Source organism: Pan paniscus, chromosome 6, assembly GCF_029289425.2.
Source record: "Pan paniscus chromosome 6, NHGRI_mPanPan1-v2.0_pri, whole genome shotgun sequence".
NCBI lineage: Eukaryota > Metazoa > Chordata > Mammalia > Primates > Hominidae > Pan > Pan paniscus.
This window is the reverse complement of record NC_073255.2, coordinates 186,529,158-186,546,205: the sequence shown is the minus strand read 5'-3', so window position 1 is coordinate 186,546,205 and position 17,048 is coordinate 186,529,158. Positions and strand designations below refer to the sequence as shown.

At 41.6% G+C, this 17,048-nt stretch overlaps 1 protein-coding gene; it reads left to right on the top strand.

The window, feature by feature from the left end:
* ACTR3C (actin related protein 3C) overlaps positions 1-17,048 on the top strand; it is a 326,821-nt gene that overhangs the window by 225,649 nt on the left and 84,124 nt on the right.

Below are 17,048 nucleotides of genomic sequence, written 5' to 3'. Positions count from 1 at the left end.
GTCTGTAGGCAAAATACACAGTAGTTTTGGCATTACCTGTGACTAAAAAAAATCACAGATATTCCCATATCACAGTGGCAATTGCAGATACCTTGAAATACAACATACTCTCACCTTTATTTCAAAGTCATAGTAGGTTTTAGGCATACCCCTATTTGATAAGCTTTGGGACTCTAGGCAGACACTCAAGCAACAGAGCTGGTCAGTCTCTGGGGATTCCCTTCTCAAGAGTCATTCAGGGGCACGACCTAAAGGAACGAGCTTTAGAGTGCAGTTTAACTCAACAGCCTTTGGAGAATCTAGCATTTCTGGAGTCCAGGCTGTCTTTTCCTTACAAAGTAAATTATCAAATTTGCATTGTTTATCATTGGGTATCCTTGCTAAACAGGAGTCTCATTCTGTTTTCCTTTTTTGGTTTTTTTTTTTTTTTTTTTTGGGACGGAGTCTCGCTCTGTCACCCAGGCTGGAGTGCAGTGGCACAATCTCGGCTCACTGCAAGTTCTGCCTCCTGGGTTCATGCCATTCTCCTGCCTCAGCCTCCCGAGTAGCTGGGACTACAGGTGCCCGCCACCACACCCGCCTATTTTTTTTTTTTTTTTTTTTTTTTTTTTTAGTAGAGACGGGGTTTCACCGTGTTAGCCAGGATGGATGGTCTCGATCTCCTGACCTTGTGATCCTCCCGCCTCAGCCTCCCAAAGTGCTGGGATTACAGGCATGAGAAGGAGTCCCATTCTTATAAGCATCAGAATTAAAAACTCAAAATTGGATATCTGATTTGACAGGCAAGTCAAGGGAGTGAGCTAGGCAGATAACTGGGACAAGGACGTTGCAGGTGGAGGTCAGCTGGCATAAACAGCCTGAAGCACCGAGTGTTGCTGAGAAAGAGCAAGGAAGCCTGTGTGGCTGGGGCCTGAATGAAGGAATGGGATGGAAATTAGCTTAGAGAGGTAGCAAAGCATATTTATCCTTGTATACCGTTGGGAGCACTGATTTTATTTTATTTAAAGCATGCCTTCTTGTCCAAGACAATCCCACAGTAAAATGTTACTAGTTTATCTAAGCCCAGACAGCCATTTCCCTGATGTATCTTTAAAAATAAAAAATCTAACTCCTGTGTTTTAAATACATTGTGAATCATTAATAAAGCAATATAAATACATTTTATTTTTGTATATTTATAACTGTGTTTCAAAATAATGCATTTTCTTTGCAATCTGACATATTTTATCTTATATATTTAAACAAGATTCTGACAAATGAAATGCTGGCATCACCAGATTGTTCTAGGAGTTCATTTTTTTTCTGTCTCATTTTTGTCTAAAGAGACAAAAAAGATCTAGAACCTTTTCTAAATTTTAGGGCCTGAATCCCCTCTCTCTTTAAAATGTGTCCGCACCCTCCCCCCGACCCCATCCCCCCCCCCACCCCCTTGTTGTGTGGGGCAATTCAGCCTTTTCAGGTGGCTTTATACACCTGTGGCTGCCTTTAAAGGTGGCTTTATACACCTGTGGCTGCCTTTGAAGGTGGCTTTATACACCTGTAGCTCTGGGGCCTTCCAAGCTAAGCAACAGTACTGCTAAACAGTGAAGTCTACATAGTTCCTGGGTGGTAAGTGATTTCCCTGTATTATTTCACAAAATCATAAAAGCATTTATTTGCCCAGTACCCCACAAGTGATAGAATCTGAGTCCAGAGGTTCGGCCACCAGGGCTCCAGGGCCTGAGATTTTACTGTGTTGTGTGCTGTGGATGGGTTACTATATCCTTCTATATAAATATATACATACTTGGCTTATGTCTGCTTTGTCCCCAGAATGCACACATATCTGTGGTTAAGACAGTGTTCCTTCTTTCTTTCTCTCTCTTTTCCTTTCTTTGCCCCTCTGCATTGGCATTGAACTCTGGGGAGAAGACACTTGCGTTCTGAGGCTGTTTCTCTGTCTCTAAATGAAGACAGTCAAACTGAATCATTTCCAAGTCCCTGTCCAGCATTTAAATTCAGTGTAAGAAGGAACTCCTGGCTACGCTGCCTTCCTAACCTGGTCAAGGAATGTTCATTCTTTGTATTGACTGCAGTGTCACTGAATTTGCTGCAAGGCTCTACATCCTCCTCATGAAGAGGTGACCTTATATCTAGAGTCCCTTCGTCTCTGTCTTTGATGCAGTTATATTTCTCATTGTGAGTGATTCCATAAGCTAGACCAGCAGTTGCCCATATTCCATGGTTGATTCGTTTTCTAGAAAAGAAGAGGACCCTTCACAATCACAGTTCTTGTTTGGAAACCCAACAGGACCTTAACATGTATTCAAAGTGCTGATACCAAATGCCTCTTCTTACTTGGTGCCCACTCCTCTGCACACAAGAACAAGTGTTTTTTCTTACAAATAACCACTTTTCAGTTCATTCTAGTATCACATGGTTTCTAGACTTCTTTGCAATTTGAGTGGAACGAAACTACAGTTCATTGATAGGCATCACACAGCACGTGTTTATAGAGATTAACAGAATATCTCTGCCCTGGTGACATTGGTGGTAAGGCTCATTGAGATGATTTTACTGTGAACGACGTGAATGCCACTATTCTAGTAATAGTGTTCACAGCTGTATCAGTTTATGGCTTATTAAGTGTAGGGCCAACTAAATAACACATATTTTTCTACACAACTGTTGTCAAGCTGAATTTGTTCCTTCTAGGAAATAGCACAACCTAATTTTTCACCTAAAGATAGAGGTATACCTGGTCAAATCCTTCATAGCAAGAAAGATACTACTGCTAGTATGAATCTTGACTTAGAAGATGAAAGAATCTCAAATGTTCAGTTGTTCCAATCCTTTGAGTTTATAGCTGAGGGAATGGAAGTCCATTGGGAGGGCATGAGGCCTGTTCAAGTTCACACAGACAGAGGATGTGGAGCCTCTGATGCTCATCGCTGTGGATCCTTCCCATGCCTTTATCCCCCCTCTGCACACCTCACATAGTGTCATGAGATCAAGTCTCACTCTGTTACCCAGGCTGGAGTACAGTGGGTGTGATCTCAGTGTACTGCAACCTCCACCTCACAGGTTCAAATGATTCTCCTGCCTCAGCCTTGCCAGTAGCTGGGATTACAGGTGCCCACCACCACGCCTGGCTAATATTTATATTTTTAGCAGGGGGTGGGGGGGGGATTCACCATGTTGGCCAGGCTGGTCTCGAACTCCTGACTTCAGGTGATCCGCCCACCTCAGCCTCCCAAAGTGCTGGGATTACAGGCATGAGCCACCTTGTGTGGCCTCTACTTTCTCCAGTTAGAAAGTGGAAGAAACTGAGCTTCAAATATCTTGCTTACAGCTATTTTGGGGCTCTGAGTTGAGATTTTTGTTGTACCATTTGTGAAGCCATCCGGGTGCTGGGTCTAATCATTCCTGGGCAACTGAGATACAGAAGGATCCCCAGCTCAGATGGTGCACGGGCACATCATACCCTGGGCATTATTTTTGCCCTTTTTCTGGAAGTGCGATTGGAAATGGGCAGCAGATGGACCACTTCACATTTTACCCATTCAAGCAAGGGGTATTTTTCTTCTAGGAAGTGGGATTTCCAAGCAAAACTGCCGCTTTGGTAGTCACTTGCCATACTTCAGTGTCCATGGAAAAACAACTGCGTATAGGAAGAGGGAAGGGGGACATAGCGTGCCAACTCTAACTCTGATGTCTGCACCACTCATCCATAATCCTTGTTCCAGTGGGGAAGGTGATATTCCCTGGCATCTACAGACCCAGCAGGCACACGGTGGGTGAGTGGGCCTGGTCACCTGCAGCCGCAGTAGAAACTCTATCCCAAGGCAAAAGGAAATTAAGAAATCTATTTGTGAATAATATTCACAAATACAATACTGTTTTGTTGGATCTTTCTTAGTTTCTTCAGTTCAAGGTTGATTTGTGGCCCATGAGTCTCTGATCCAGACATTTGAACATCTCTAGACTCAGTGAAAGTCATATTAATTATAAAATCAGTAAGTACACTACGCAAGAGCAGCTTTGAGCTTGGTAGGAAGACGGCCTTCCCAGGAACCAGAGAGGAGAGAGCCAGCTTTGACCCTGGGAGGCACATTGGAGAAAAGAGTTCAGTTGGTTTATATTCTATGAATTTACTTTCCCCATTGGTATTCTGAAGTGTTCACTGAAACATAGCTGCTCCTGGCACTCTAATAGACATTTCCCAGGACCTCACGGCAGCCTTATCCACAGTCTCCAGCCTGCAGTCACATGTATTTTTCAGGGGTTCACTGTTAGCCCTTTGAGCAAATATTTATAGAGTTGTTTTTAAAAAATTACTGATGCTGTAATTAAAAAGAACACTTAATCCAAATTACTTAATAGATGAATAAATGAGTGAATAATCAAAACATTTAATACCACTGGTATATATAAGAAATGAATTAATTTCAAAGTGTGGAAAAATTATGTGGGCTTCTTATCAGTGGTATTAATCTATTTTTGATACATAAACCACTCTAAGAGGTTTTCCTATCTATCCCAAGTGTCATTTTGCAGTATTAGTTTCTCTAGGATGTGTTTTCATTAGCCTCTTAGATATAAATGGCTATACCACTAAAATGTAGGAAAAATCCCAAATGAAAGCCCTTTCCCTATTCACCCTGTTAAGCTTCCTCTGGATGGAAGCTCTCTTCACCCTTGAAAGCTGCTAGGAGGTAATGGAGGGCACTGTGGCCACCCAGCCCTGGTGCTCTGAGTACCTTTCCTTAATAAATCACCGTTGGAGTCCTATGGCAACAACCTAACTTGATAACACATATATCTAGATGTTTTGCTTCATTGACATGACAGTGATTTCTCTTTTCATACTCACCTTGGGAATCTAAGATGTTAGAAGCTAATAAATCCCCCACACATAAAACATATAATGATACATTCAGAGAAAGATTCTCTAAACTGACTTCAGCAGTTCTTACATATAATAGAAACCCAGACTTGCCTACCATGATTTTGTTATTGTTGTTGTCATAGCCTCATTCATTCGTTTGACAAATTCTTGTTGCCCATCTCGAGTGTTCCAGGCACCATGACAAACACTGGTTATGAACAGCAAAGGAGATGGAAGTAGTCCCTCCTCTCAAGGAGTCTGTCCTCTACTGGGGAGATACAGGGAGGTATCCAGCAGTACAGCCTGTCTGTCTGGAAGGAGCCCACCCCACATGCAGTTGAAAAACACAGCATGGCAGATTTTTCAATTTTAAAAAAAATCACGTGCTGATTTTATAACAGATTTTAAATATGACCTACCAGTAGATTATAGTTCATCGTTTTTGAAAGGCACTGCTGTTAACAGTGTAGCACCTTCCCGTCACTGGTATCTCAGTAGCCACCAGTCAGAGCAGCTCCTAGCAGACTCCAGAATCATGTTAATATCTTCCATCCAATCACCTCTCTGAAGACTGTTTGTAGATAAGTGTGTCTTAAGTGAACTTTATTCTAATGAACTCCTACCCTGTAGATGACAGTTTTTGCATGAACCGTAATCAGACATAGATCTTCTTAGGGAACATATAATGGGGAAAATAAGACTTGGCCAGTCATGGCGGATGTTCAGTGATGTGTGTCGTATGAATAGATGGATGAATAGCACAAGGTAAAGAGTGGTGTGTTTTATAAGGCAGGCACATGCAGATGTTATGAGGACTTGGCAAGGCTAGTAGTAACTCCTTAAAGAATCATGGAAGACCTCAAAAGCCAGGAGGTGGTGTGTGAGCTGGGCTTTAAAGTAAGCCTATGGTTGTGTCATCTGGAAATTTAATTTCACAACATCCTGGAATGTGTTTCCAGTGAATGAGTCATTGAAATGACAGAAGTCAGTGGACAAAGATTACTGGGAATTTTCCTGCAAGATGCAGCACTCAGACCTGGGTTTGAACCCAAACTCTCTCCTACTTTTACCCCAGGACTTTTCCCTTATAAGACAATGCATGTGAAATGTATGGTTATAAAGCTACCCCAAAGTAGAATCTTTTATTATTCTTCAGTAAAACCCTTCATGGGATGAGAGTTTACGAATAAATTCAGAGTTCATCTGGAGGTGCCCGGTGGATCTCTTGATGTCCTAGCTTCCCAGGTACATTGCCAGTTTACAGGAAAATATGCCTTTTTGAAACTCTGATTGAAAACAAATTAGCTGGGTTTTCTTGGACGATGAATCTGTAGTTTTTCAAAGATCAGAAAATTCCTGTTCTCCAAGAAGACAGGTGCAGAAGTGATCATCTGAGGCTGCTCTCCAGGGTCCTCAATGTATTTGCAATTTCCTCAGAGTCTGTCAGCCATCACGGCATAGCCTCTTTCTTTTTTCTGGATTTCTTTTTTATTCCATGATAGGTGGAATAAGGCAATCTGGGCCCAGTAATGCTTGTTTTTTAACTCAGTGTCATCACTATCTCTCAGCCAGTGTTGTGTCCCACCCACCAATGGCCCAGTGAAAGGTGATCCAGAATCCCTTCTGAATCACTGAATTATTTGCACACAAACTCATCTATCTGATCTGTCCATCCTCCATGATAAACGGAAATTAGTTTCATTTTCTGCCCTCCCCTTCCTCCTGGAATATCTGACTCTTCAATAAATGAGAAGACAGAATTATGGTTCATTTACTGACTTGATTTTAATATTTCGGAGAGCATTTAAAACATTTATAGCGCAGCAGTCTTCCTTTTCATAGGAAACAAAAGTCTTCTAAAAGGCAGTCTCATTTCCCGTGTGATCAGTTGAATACAGAAACCGTGTAGTCAGAAGGAAGGGGCTGCCCTGAGTCAGCCCGGGCTCCCGGGGCTGGACGGAGCTTGCATTTCTGAGCTCCCAGGGCGCCCCCAAGTGGCGATGTCAAGCTCCAAGTTGTTCTCAGTGTGCTCAACAGCAGCGCTTTTATAAGGTTCTTTTTGTTTTGTTTTGCTTTGGCTTTGCTGTTGTTTGTTCGGCTGCTTTTAGTTTTGCAGTTGGCTGAATTCATCCGAGGGTTATACAAATCAAAAACTGTAAGTGAAGAGGATCTACCAGTTGTTTTGCAAAGATAGGGGTGCTATCACGGAGGATGCTGTTGGTGTGGCATAGGTGGGAAAGAGAAGCAGTAAGAAGAAAGGAGAATAAAAGAGAAATCCATGAAGCTGTAAGAAGTGTTTTTTTGTCACTTTTTTATGCTGATTTATTCACCTGGATCAAAATAAGGAAAAACACACGAGGTGTAAATCATCAAAATAAGTTGCAAGATAAGGCAGCACGCTTCATGAGGCTGTATCTCTTGCTTTCTGTTCTCAACACCAGTTCTGTGTAAGATGACCTGCAACATAGAGTCTGCATGTAGAATCTGTTAGTGGCTGACCCCTGCCTTATATAAACAAGGCTGGTAAATATGGAGCGAGACTCACATTCAAACAACAATTCTATGGGCTGGATTAAGACTCAAAGTCCCTAAACACTCATCAAATCATGTTGCCTCTCCCATATGCAATTCCAGAAGGATAATTTATTTTGTTAACTAATAAAAGCAATATCATGTGTGCTGAAAGTATTTTTTCCCACATATTCTGGGTACAAAATTCTATATATGTTCCTAGGGGCTGGAACATTTTTCCTTTAACTGTGATTCTTATTCTGATTACTAGTGTTCTGAATGCACACTTAGCCTGCATGCTACATGGCCTGTGCAGCTCTTCCCTCCTGCCCCGGGAAGAGGATTTCAAGCCTGTCATCTTCAACTCATAGCAGCCTTGGTGGAGTGGGTTCCAAACTGGCTCTTATGATGCCAGCTCAAAGTCAGCCTCTTGGGAGTCTCTTTAGGGCAACAGGGTTTTGCATTTCAACACAACCTAAGTATAAAGTGCAGATAAACATAAGAGTGTTATTTTAAAATAAATTTGCTAAAGCATTATTTCTCTTCTCCCCTCTCCCTCCTCCTCTGTCCTTCCTCTACCCTCCTCTTTCAGACTCATACTCCTCCTCTGTGGCTTTACCAATCCTGGATAGAAAACATCTCACAAAACATGTTCTCTTCTCTTCACATATTTAAGAGGCCTTCGAGCATTGACACACATTTGCCTCCAGATTTTCTAGTTGAAGAAATGTGCAAAAATCAATAAAAAGCCCAAATACAGTGGTATTTTTCCCCAGAGTTATGGACAATAACAAATAATCAGGTGGGAAGGCTTGATGATTTTCTTTTTAGATCGTGAGCTACAGGCAGCCATATGTGTTTTAAAGGTTAGGTACACAAAAGAAGTTTTGAGGTTTCCCCTCTGTAACAACTGATTGGCCCTCTCGGGAGCTCTGTGCTTAAATAAAGCTGATAGGATTGGCCTCTCTTAGCATGCTTATGCCATAGATGAGCGTCTGATGCTTAGCGACCTATCCTGGTGCAAGAGCCAGGCAGTGGAAGAACCAGGTGTGCAGTGTGTCCTACAGGAACGCTTTTGGCTGTGAAACAATTCCTGGCTGAAAGGGCCTAAGCCCGGGGGATTTTATCTGGATAGGAAGAGGATTCTGGTTTTAGTTCAGTACCTGCATGCTATCAGGGCTCAGGGTGTGCATCCTTGCAAACACTGGCCCCTTCTTCTCATGTTTGTTTTTTGTTTGTTTGTTTGTTTGTTTTGAGACAGAGTCTGTCTCTGTGGCCAGGCTGGAGTGCAGTGAGTGGTGTAATCCTGGCTCACTGCAACCTCTGACTCTGTATTTTTAGTAGAGCCGGGGTTTCACCATGTTGGCCAGGATGGTCTCGATTTCCTGACCTCGTGATCCGCCCACCTCGGCCTCCCAAAGTGCTGAGATTACAGGCGTGAGCCACGGCGCCTGGCCTCTTCTCATGGTTTCAAAAAGGCTACAGCAGCTTTGAGCATCAAATCCTCACACAACTATGTCAAAGACAGAAAACAGGAGGAAGTGATGTTGGCAGGCCAGGGGAGGGGTCCCTCCTCTGACCACTCTCTCTTACCAGAGAGAAAAATAATATTTGCCACAGCCTCCCAGAAAACTTTTTATTTCTGCTTCATCAAGCGGACACCCTTAACTTGTGGATATTCTATACTGGCAGGTAAATAAGTGAGAAGGGATATGGGTGCAGCACGGGGGCAACCAATGAAAGGTTGGCCATACAAGCAGGTGTTCCAATAAGACGGAAGAATACATGAACCATGCTCACAGGAAAATTTATATAGTTTCCTCTTGGAAAACAACAACAAAAATCTTCTGGTCTTATCCAAAGCACTAATTGGATGAAAAATGTCAAGCTTTTCTCAGTGTTCGGTGCAGTACAAACGTAGGATTATTTCTAAGTGGAGGAGCAATAGAAGATAGCACTGTAGAACTCTTCCGTCATGCCAAGAGAAGTTAGATATGACCAATACGATGAAGGGAAATGATAAGGTGACATTATCCCTGAGCTAAAAGTCACCGAATCTGGGACAAGGTATGGGCTAGTCAACTTGTGGAGCTCTCCAGCCCCCTTCTCAATGAAGATTTTAAGGCAAACTAGAATTGCATTACATTTAGTGATTATTTTTCCTCAAAGACCAACGACTTCAATGGGAGATAGAAGAGTCTGTGGATCACTTGCTTTTATTCTCTTCCTATAGCTGTGAAAATTGATTCAAGAAATTGCCAACATTCCACTTTAATCAGGGTAGAAACCAAGAGTTGGGTGTAGTTTACCCATTGAGATGCTCTATGCCTTGGCAATGCCATCATTTAAAAACATCATGAAGACGGTTTTTAGTCATATGGACAAATCAAAGCAGGCTGCCTTCCCAGGAAATCAGGAGCTACCTATGAAGTTCTAGGCTTGAAGTTTTTTGATTGGTGGACTTAATAAAATGTAGATATAATCAGTAGATAAAAAGTGAGTACTGGCTGGGCACGGTGGCTCACGTCTGTAATCCCAGCACTTTGGGAGGCCAAGGTGTGCGAATCATCTGAGGTCAGGGGTTCGAGACCAACCTGACCAACATGGTGAAACCCTGTCTCTACCCCAGCTAAAAATACAAAATTAGCCAGCTCTGGTGGCGCATGCCTGTAATTCTAGCTACTTGGGAGTCTGAGGCAGGAGAATCACTTGAACCCGGCAGGTGGAGTTTGCAGTGAGCTGAGATCATGCCATTGCACTCCAGCCTGGGTAAAAAGAATGAAACTCCATCTCAAAAAAAAAAAAAAAAGACCTATTCCAAGATTTTCATTAAATGCTCAGATAAGTATACCACCCGAGGATCAGTATTATAACCAGGTATCTTCTTGGAAGTCTTGTGTTTTATCTTGGAATACTCATGAGTTCGGTATTCCATCTCCTGGTATATTTGGATTGGATAATTTTATGTTATTCGATAAAATTGCCTACTCAAGGAAGATAGTTATCCTAGGGATTTGAATATCTCAATTGGGAAACTCAGCATTCATTGAGACCACAATCAACCATTTACATCTCATTTTGAGTTGGACTTGAAGTTGTGGATGATATCAGAGCCCTGAGAGAGAGAAATTTAAAAAGGAATCCTGAAAGGCAGATGTAAATATCGCCTTACACTGCTTCTTCTTTTACCCCAAGATGGCTAAGAAAGCCTTCAAAGTCCTTTGAAAGCATTAATTTATCCAACTTTTCCCACAAAGACTGAAATGGGTCTGCATCAATGATGTAATTTGGGTATTGCTGGGTTATACAGGAGCACAATGGTGATGATTATGGGTGCGCTGCAGAGGACTGAGTTAATGGAATCCCATCAGGGACTCAGAGCACAAATTCGGGGAACAAACAGGACCCACCTCATCCCGCTGCAGCTGAGAGTCACTGTTGTTGCTGCTGTGAGTGAGGGAAAAGGCTGATCAAATTGCAGGCTCATGTGACTCGTGGATTTATTTAGCCAATGGGCAATTTTGGTGTACCTCTCAAGCAAAATATAAGTAATTGTTGAGAGAATTACTTTTTTGATTGCCAAATTACTATGATTTGAAATGCAATTAGTAGTATAGACAAACCTATTTTTCCCCTTTATGAGAAGGAAATTGTTCGGAAATGGGCATAGTGGTGCTGATAAAGTTACAGTCCACAGTGAATGAAATTACCCACAAGAAGCAGATACATGGTTTCATTTCAGTTTTATTGCTCCTAATGCAATTTGTTTTCATTAATGAGAACCCACATATATGCATGAATCAGGGTTTTGCACTGATATCTCCTGTGTGGGGTATTTCTTTTTCCAGGTTAGGTTTCATTCTCCATATTTAAGATCTATTGTGTGTATATTGATATTTGCCTATAAATATTAAACATGCACCTGTGGTTCAGAGAATATGTTAAAATTCAAGAAAAGCTACCGATCTACCTAAAGTAGCATCAACCCGTTTTTTAAATTTGTAGATATTTCCATTTGTACATGGAAATTTAGAGGGAATCTTAAGTGACAGTGAAAAATAAAATAAAATGGATTTTATAATGAACCCTTTAACATGCTTGAAAGGAGTGGATTCAGGAGAATTAAGTTCATGAAAGTCAGGTTTCAACTTTAAATGTTTATTAACTTTATTGATTTTTAATTAAGGACAGGATTTTTTTATTGCATTAAAAAAGCAATGAGTCCAAACTAGAGGCACGGAAGATTTTTTTTATGAAATCAGTGTTTGAAAGTAAGGCTTTTTTTTCTTTGCAGTTCTGCAGAGTTCTTCTGCCAAACTGCATATGTTCTGGCAAGATGGGAAAGGCTCTCTGCTAAGCTACAAAATCAGAGTATCTCAGATAAGCCACAACGGTTGTGGTATGATAGTTTGACCATATCTTTGCCTTTGCTTTGACAATTCCCTTTCGATTTCTACCTTCTTCCTGACATGAAACTTAAACATCAGTTCAAGGGCGAAACAGCATCTGAAAATGTCCTGCAAAGACTAAATGGACTGCATTCTTTTTTGATTCTGAATAAAGTCTTAGCAAAGATAAAAAAAAGAAAAACACTCCCTCCCTCATTTAAATGGTTTCTTTTTTTTATTCTTGAAAAATCCTTACCCTTAGGAGAATCCTTGTTCAATCCTTTAAATGTATAAGCTGTTATCTGAGACCTGAGCAAACATTTGAGAAATCTTCCAGGTCACCTTGGTGCCATGAAGAAAATTGCTCTAGTACATTGCTCTAGTGCAGTGGTTCTCAGACTTGTGCATGCATCAGAATCATCTGGAGAGCTTGTTAAATGCAGCTTGCCTGGCCCCAGCCCTGAGTTTCTGTTTCAGTTGGTCTGAGACAGGGCCCACGAATCTGCATTTCCAACAAGTCCCTGAATGATGCTTTCGCTGTTGGTCCAGAAACAACTCTTTGAAAGCCACTGTATGAGTAGATTAAAAATGCTACTTGGTGCTGCTATAATAAATAAATCACAGCTTTATTGTGAACACATTTGCAAGCTAGTGGTTTCTAACAGTCCTTTTGTAGTAAGACTAGCAGTGCTCCAAATGTACCAAAAGGAGCAAGAAATTGAGAAAATGGCATCTATTCACAAAAGAAAAGCATTATCAGTCGGATAATTTGTAGTATCAGTCTTGCTTCACTTTGAGGAGTACTGATGATCATCTGCATGAAAGCAAGTTCACTGTAGTTCATCATTTCATCCTTAGAACGTAGCACAATGAATGGCACATAGTCAGTGCTCAGGTGTTAACTGAATAAGTGAGATGCCTACAAGAAGCATGGACTTGACCATGCCATTTTTTCATGCATTGATTTGGCTTTAATGACACAAGCATGCTGTTTAACCAATTATCCTCAGTGACTTACCCAACAAGTATTTATTCCAAGACCCACATTTCTGCTGGTTAACTGTGATTCAGCTGGTCTACACTGGGCTCGGCTAAGAGACTCTGCTTTGTGCTCCCCAATTATCTGGCTTAGCCCCAGGCTGTGGGTTGTATTGAGGTCTTCTCCAAGTGTGTTTGTTCTGGGGCCAGGCTAAAGCATCGGCTGTTAATAGGGACATGTTTTTGTATGGTGGATCATCAGAGTGCAGAAGCCAGCCAGGGTATGCAAGCAGCTGCAAGGCCTCTGCCTGCATCATGTCCACGCACATCCCATTAGTCCAAGTAAGTCACATGACCAGTCTCAAAGTCAGGGTGGCAGTAGGTGTCAGGGGACAGGTTAAGATGCTTCCCTGCAGGGGGCCTGGGGTGGAGAGTAGTATTTGCTGAACAACATTCCAGTCTGTTACAGTTTTGAATATGGAAATAATGGCTTATTCCATTTAGAACTCAAAGATGAGTGTTCAGGAGCTGGATATTTATAGGTTGGAAATGCAATCACATGCTCCGCTATATTATGCTCTTGAAAGAAGACGCTGCTACTCAGACTGTCCCACTGAACATCTGAAAAGGGGGTTTGTCACGTAAAGGAAGACTCTTTCCTCTTCCCTCCTTATGTTTCACAGTCATTGTGTTGTTGGAAGAAGAGATGGAAAGATACACTGGAATCTGCAGTACTTGGACCTGGGGGCCAACTTGCTGGGCTTTTCTTATTTTGTTATTTCTGGCCGACAAGCCTTCTCTTTCGGGGGTGAATTAAGGTTGTGCTCACACTCAACCCTCCCTAAATCTTAGTCCAGATGCACATTTTAGAAATACACTATACCCCCTTCCTTTATTTGTAACTGCAGTAATTTTTAGTGAAGTCAAGTTTTCCACTTTCTGTAACTGTTTCTATTAGCCTGCAGGAGAGTACCAATTTACGTGGCAGGATTTGATGAGTTGACACTGGCTCTGTTTGTTTTGCTGTCAGGAAAAGACGTTGCATTTGACTGACCCTATCTTTATCCATTTTGGTTTCGCTGTTGCTTTGAAGTCAAAGCCTGAGAATGCCTCTGGGCTGATGCCAGTGTCCCCAGAAGACAGTGTAAGCCCTTGTTCCCTGCGGCTCACAGTCAGTTCTAAGGCTGACCATACCGCAAGCAGGACTTGGTCCTTCACAAGGCATGCCAGTGGTCAGCAGAGAGAACAGACACAAGCTTTCTCTTCTTTTCTGAATGCAGCCATCACCTCTCCTGGTTACAAAATTAAAGCACTGAAGTGCAGAGACTCATTCCTATCACTTTAACATTGAAGGGAATCATATTTAACTTAATTCACCTGACCCTAAGAAGTGTGTGGTTTGAAAAGGGCAAGGCGCTCTAGGGGCACTTTGGAGCAGAAGTCATATCTTGTTTAATCTAATACAGTTTGATCTATGAACTAAGACGTTTTGGAGAACAACATGGTTATGGTCAAATGATCACCAGGGACAAACAGAAAGAGAAGACAGTCTTCTATACCCCATGCTCCAAAAACCTAAGAGCCTTGGGAAGCACTGTGGAAACGATCATTGTGTCACCAGAAAATAGGAAATGACAGGAGTTCGTGCCTCCTCCAGGGTGAGAGGTGATTATTTGGATAATTTCTGAGGCAATGTTGGTAGCACAAGGCAAGATTTGATAAATATTCAGAGGGCAGCAAGGAAGTTTTAGAGAAAATAATATATATTCTACGTATAGCCTACAGATATTGATCCAGAGAAGGGACATGCATGAAGGCAAGACAACAGAAGTGAAGAAAGGTAGTTAGAAAGTGGGAGGAGAAGAGTCGATTATGGTTAAATGTAGAAAGGCAAGATGAAGAACTAGGGGAGAATCCTAGAGGAAGGTGGTAAGGTTGTGAGCAGCCCTCCGGGGGGCCACAGAGAAAACATGGGATGAGGTTGGCACCAGCCATTTGCATAGGATCAAAAGCTTGTGCAGCTCACCTGGCGATAAACCTTAATACTCGTGTTAATCAACCACTGTGTTTGTGTACATGACACTAGTGTAGTTAGTTGTACGTATGTTTTGAACTGTGTAAGATCCAAGCAGTGACACAATGGTAGGGCTAAAATGCAGAGACATGTGCTATTGGGAGATTGAAGCTTAACTTTACTGATGTTAGAGAAAGCCTATTTATTGGGTTACAACAAGTGATTTTACATAAAACATAATTTTTAAGTGTTAAGTTGAAAAGCCCAAATTGACCCAATTCATACTTTAACTCTGTTTTTCAAAAGCCTGAAATAGCAATTATTGTGTGTGTGTGTATGTGTGTGTGTGCTGGATATTTCCTGTTTGAAGGTGTGTAAAAGGTCTTACTACCCAGCCCCTAGTGGACAGTTCTCTTGCAAAAAACAAAAATGGAAACAAGAAACCAAACATGCTTTGAGAGATAGAGAGTGAGAAACAGATTTTCAGAGTGGAGAATATGCCTTCTATTTATGCATTTAGCATTGTGTTTTCTCAAGCTACCCAGATTTTTAAAAATATCTCCCCGTTTATGAGCTCAAGCTGATAATATGTAAAAGACAGTGATGTCCACTGTTTTAGGGAAGACCTTCCTTCAGAGTATGCTAACTTAGCCATTTCATTTCTTCAAATATTAGTATTTGGAAAAGAAAAAACAGTCTTAAATATGGTTCCGTCCTTCTCCCTCAGCACCCAGAGAAAAGGGAAGTCAACTACAGGATATAATTATCTCAGAAATAAGAAAACCTCTTAGCTAATAAAAATCATGCTCAGGCTGCTAAACTCAATGGATGTACTTTTGTTATTCCTACAATGCTTAGCTTGCAGGTAGACCAAAAATTTGCCTTCATTGTCATTTTAAAAATGACTATCCAACATATTTTGCAGCATCTGCCTAATCCCAATGACTTACATTTGTTTTGTAAATTTGTTCTAGGGAAAATAAACACACACCCACACCTTTGTAATAAATAGGGAAGCACTAATCATATGAAACTAGATAGAAAAATGGGTTGGGGGCATTTGGTTTGGAGCAGCATGGAAGAATTAAACTCGACATTAAATAATTTGCAAAATATTTTCAAAAATATTTTCTCACACTTACCCAATAAGTAGGAATAAAAATCTGCTTCATCACCACAGTGTATTTCAGACGTTCAAGGAGAAATTGAGTAGAGGGAAATATTGACATGTTTCCTTCTGAACCACTGCACCTATTTTGAAATGCCCATTGGGTACTTTTGCTCCTCTTCGGGGTATCTTTTTCCTTGTTTGTGTGTGTGTGTGTGTGTGGATAAGGGGAGGCGAAAGGTGATTAGAGACAAGAATTGAATTAATTATACATCATAAACATAACATGCCATAGCTTGCCAGTCTTTAAAATTGTATCACTTCACTTATTCTAACATACTAACCACTTTATTCTTTTATATGTGGGACCACAGTGTCCTCACACCCTCGACTGCAATGTGTGTATCCATGCTTAACACAAATTTGGATGTGTGGGTGCATAAACGTGCATGCACATACACACGAGGTATAGAACATTTATTTATTTATTTATTTAGAGATGGAGTCGTGCTCTGTCGCCAGGCTAGAATGCAGTGGCGCGATCTCGGCTCATTGCAACCTCCGCCTCCCGGGTTCAAGCAATTCTCCTGTCTCAGCCTCCTGAGTAGCTGGGACTACAGGCGCCGCCATCACACCTGGCTAATTTTTGTATTTTTAGTGGAGATGGGGTTTCACCATGTTGGCCAGGATGGTCTCAATCTCCTCACCTCGTGATCCACCCGCTTCTGCCTCCCAAAGTGCTGGGATTACAGGCGTGAGCCACTGCGCCCGGCCAGAACATTCTTTAAAATGTCCCTAGAAGCACCGCGTTCAGTGTGCAAGGTGCAAGAGTATAGCCAAGCGCTTTTCAATTTGGGTAAAGGGCGCTCCATCTGGATCATCCTTGAGCAACATCCTCGTGTTCATCCATGCTGTTTCCAGTCCTCCCCAGCATTCCGGCTCCTTTCACACCTGCATCTTTCAGACGCTCGCTCTTTCCTGCCCTCCTCCCCTGCCCTCCGTTTCTTCTGCTTAATTGTGAGATTTGCTTCCCAGCACAAATTTTTACTTCAACTCTTTCCCCTGTTGCTTATGAGTTTTATGGTGATTTCATTTTATAATTTTAAGCAGAAATCGCTTATCATATTTTCTTAGATAATTTAATTGAGATTTTAAACTTTGGTTAGATTATAGTTACCTACA